Source organism: Triticum urartu, chromosome 2, assembly GCF_003073215.2.
Source record: "Triticum urartu cultivar G1812 chromosome 2, Tu2.1, whole genome shotgun sequence".
Classification (NCBI taxonomy): domain Eukaryota; kingdom Viridiplantae; phylum Streptophyta; class Magnoliopsida; order Poales; family Poaceae; genus Triticum; species Triticum urartu.
In genome coordinates this window covers 207,460,966-207,465,520 of record NC_053023.1, presented here as the reverse complement: position 1 = coordinate 207,465,520, position 4,555 = coordinate 207,460,966, and positions in this window count along the sequence as shown.

The following is a 4,555-nucleotide window of genomic DNA, read 5'->3' as shown; positions in this document are numbered from 1 at the left end:
GAGATCTCATTCCAAAAAATGCTAATATCGATGGAGGGGTGATTTCCTTCTATAGGTGGAAAACATAGGAAATATTGGTTGTTATCAAGGAAAGGTAAAAATTTAGGAAAGTTAGGATTTGAACTGATTTCTATGCAAATGGGGTTTTATTGTTTGGTAACGTGATATCAGTACCTGCCCGTTTGTGACGTGTCTGATTACGAAAGTTTGCAAATGTTAAGAAACTATTTATTGGGAGGAAAGTTTGTGACGTGTCTGTTATTTGTTTCCTGAAACAAATTTCACTAATGAGAGAAATCGATTGATTTAGATAAGTTAGGAAAGTTAGATTAAAATATATTATTTGTTTCCTGAAAATCTGTTATTTGTTTCCTAAGACAAATTGAACCAATAAAAGGAATCGATTGATTTGCATAATTTAAGGAAGTTAGATCCGTGATTTGTTATACATTAGGAAATTTCTGGTTGTAATAAAGAGTGGAGAGAAAAATAAACCGGTGGACCAGGGTGGGAGGGGTGGTGGGAGGAGAGACGAAAAAACCAGTGAAAATAAACCAGCGAAAATAAACTGTGGAGACTATTCACCAACTGCTCCATTAGGAGTAGATATACATTCTTAGCAACGAATGTCTTGCCTTAGGATCTGTGATAGAAGGTGTAACCAACAGTTTCTTTTGGGTATCCTATGAATACGCACTTTTTCGATTTGGGTTTGAGCTTATCAGGCTGAAACTTTTTCACATAAGCATCAGAACCCCAAACTTTGAGAAACGACAACTTAGGTTTCTAGCCAAACCAAAGTTCATACGGTGTCGTCTCAACGGATTAGATGGTGCCGTATTTAACGTGAATGTAGCTATCTCTAATGCATAACCCCAAAACGATAGTGGTAAATCGGCAAGAAACATCATAGATTGCACTATATCAAATAAAGTACGGTTATGACGTTCGGACACACCATTATGCTGTGGTGTTCCAGGTGGCATGAATTTGTGAAACTATTCCACATTGTTTTAGTTTAAGACCAAACTCATAACTCAAATATTCATCTCCGCGATCAGATCGTAGAAACTTTATTTTCTTGTTACGATGATTTTCCACTTCACTCTGAAATTATTTGAACTTTTTCGAATGTTTCAGACTTATGTTTCATCAAGTAGATATACCCATATCTGCTCAAATCATCTGTGAAGGTCAGAAAATAATGAGACCCGCCGCGAGCCTCAACACTCATTGGACCGCATACATCAATATGTATTATTTCCAATAAGTCAGTTGCTCGCTCCATAGTTTCGGAGAACGGAGTCTTAGTCATCTTGTCCATGAGGGATGGTTTGCAAGCATCAAGTGATTCATAATCAAGTGATTCCAAAAGCCCATCAGCCTGGAGTTTCTTCATGCGCTTTAAACCAATATGACCTAAATGGCAGTGCCACAAATAAGTTGCACTATCATTATTAACTTTGCATATTTTGGCTTCAATATTATGAATATGTGTATCACTATGATCGAGATTCAATAAACCATTTATATTGAGTGTATGACCATAGAAGGTTTTATTCATGTAAATAGAACAACATTTATTCTTTCTTTGACCTAAATGAATAACCATATTGCAATAAATATGATCCAATCATATTCATGCTCAACGCAAACACCAAATAACATTTATTTTAGGTTCAACACTAATCCCGAAGGTAAAGGGAGTGTGCGATTTGTCAACCTTGGAATCACTTCATCACCTCGCCCTTAACTAGTCTCTGTTTATTTTGCAACTCTTGTTTTGAGTTACTATTCTTAGCAACTGAACCAATATCAAATACCGAGGGGTTGCTATAAACACTAGTAAAGTACACATCAATAACATGTATATCCAATATACCTTTGTTCAGTATGTCATCCTTCTTATCCGCCAAGTATCTAGGGCACTTCCACTTCCAGCGACCATTTCCTTTGCAGTAGAAGCACTCAGTTTCAGGCTTGGCTCTAGCTTTGGGCTTCTTCATGGGAGTGGCAACTTGCTTGCCATTCTTCTTGAAGTTCCCTTTCTTTCCCTTGCCCTTTTACTTGAAACTAGTGGTCTTGTCAACTGTCGGTGTCAAAACCGGCGGATCTCGGGTAGGGGGTTCCGAACTGTGCGTCTAGGCGGATGGTAACAGGAGGCGGGGGACACGATGTTTACCCAGGTTCGGGCCCTCTTGATGGAGGTAATACCCTACGTCCTGCTTGATTGTTCTTGATAACATGAGTAGTACAAGAGTTGATCTACCACGAGATCGAAGAGGCTAAACCCTAGAAGCTAGCCTATGGTATGATTGTGTGTTGTTGGTCCTACGGACTAAACCCTCCAGTTTATATAGACACCAGAGGGGGCTAGGGTTACACAGAGTCGGTTACAAGGAAGGAGATCTACATATCCGTATTGCCAAGCTTGCCTTCCACGCCAAGGAGAGTCCCATCCGGACACGGGACGAAGTCTTCAATCTTGTATCTTCATAGTCCAACAGTCCGGCCAAAGGATATAATCCAGCTGTCCGGATACCCCCTAATCCAGGATTCCCTTAGTAGCCCCTGAACCAGGCTTCAATGATGATGAGTCCGGCGCGCAGATTGTCTTCGGGATTGCAAGGCGGGTTCCTCCTCCGAATACTTCATAGAAGATTTTGAACACGAGAATCATGTCCGGCTCTGCAAAACAAGTTCCACATACAATCGTAGAGAGAATAATATTTTCATAAATCTAATCTGCCGACGCATTCCACAGTGTGACATCACACCACAGCCAGGTCACCATTCGAATCATTTTTCACAACCAACCTCAGCGTGTTTCGCAAGGCGGTTTCCTTGGCACGTCTTGTCGAAGCAGAGATCGTGTCCCCTTATTACGGGATTCCCATCAATACGGACATGGGTAACCCAACCGCGCCATCAATTACGGTGCTTGGGGGATAAGCGAGTTTTACCAAGCTGGTGGGGGCGCATAGTTTCGTCCGCCCTTATAAAGGGATAAGGGTTCACCTTTTTCTACCCACGCCTTCTTCCTCCTTGCTCATCCATTCTCGCGCACTCGAGCTCCAGCGCCCAAGTCCACATCCTTCTCCTCAACCCTCTCCAAACATGTCCGGAGCGGGAGACAAGTGGATGGTCTCCTCCGTTACGGAGGGAGACATCAAAAAGCTGCACGGGGCCGGATACTTAGCCGCGGATATTGCGCACGGGCTGCCAGCCGTGGGGCAGATCGTCCCTACCCCGAAACCTTATGAAAGGGTGGTTTTCCTCACCCACTTCGTCTGTGGACTGGGGTTTCCCCTCCATCCATTCGTCTGTGGCCTTATGTTCTATTATGGGCTGGACTTCCATGATCTAGCTCCGAATTTCATCCTCAACATCTCGGCGTTCATTGTCGTGTGCGAGGCTTTCCTCCGCGTCCGGCCCCACTTCGGCCTGTGGCTGAAGACCTTCAATGTCAAACTGAAGGTAGTAGGCGGCCAACAAGCGGAATGCGGCAGAGCTATGGTGGGCAAAATGCCCAATGTTACATGGCTCGAGGGCTCCTACGTGGAGACCATAAAGGGGTGGCAATCGGGGTGGTTCTACATCACCGAGCCGCGCGACACCAACTGGGTGGCGGCCCCCGAGTTTCGATCCGGAATCCCCACGCGGCTCACTTCCTGGAAGGAGAAGGGCCTGTCCGGGGCTCATCGGTGGAGCTGGACGGACTCCAGAAGTGTATCCGAAACATGATAGGCAAGAAACTCAAGCTTGTCAACATAGTCCAGGTCATGCTCTTCCGCCGGATCCTCCCGTGTCAACAACGAGCTTTCAACTTATGGGAGTTCGACCCGGCCCAGCACCATACTCTACGCGAGCTCTTCGACACGACGCATAAGGACGTCTGGAAGGTGCTGTTCAACGGCGCCGAGGTCCCCCCTCCCCTTACTGAGGACCGCGGGCTAAGCGCGACGCGCTCTGCGAATCCGGTAAGTTCTGTACATCTCGTAGGGTATTTATTTTCCATAGTTTAACCATGTGCGGGGTCTGAGCTCCCATGCCTTTGACAGGACTGGGTGGAGACATTGAAGCAGATTGACTGTCCGGCCCCTCTACCCGAAGACCCTGCAGATGCTCTCCTGATGGAGATGCGGACTCCGGCTCCTTATGAGGTGCCGGAGAAGAAGATCAAGAAGAAGGCCACGGGAACCCGAAAGAGTTCCCGTCGCCAGGTGGTATCAGACTCATCGTCCGATAACTCCGAGACGCACTCCTCCTGTGAAAACGAGGGGGAGGAAGATGACGGTTCTCCCCCTCCAGCCGGGGGAGACAAGAAAAGGAAGGCCGCCCCAACCAGGGAGGCCAGAGGGTCCAAGAAGGGAAGGACTCTCCTTCCGGACTGTTCCACCACCGCCGCCGACAGCGAAGACGAGTTGTTACTCAGGGCCAAGCCCCTGGAGAAGTCGTAAGTATTTGGATACCAGAGTAACTCATAGCATACTTTTATTGCACTGCTTCTCCTAACATCGAATATGATCATGCAGTCCTTCCTGAGCCCACATCG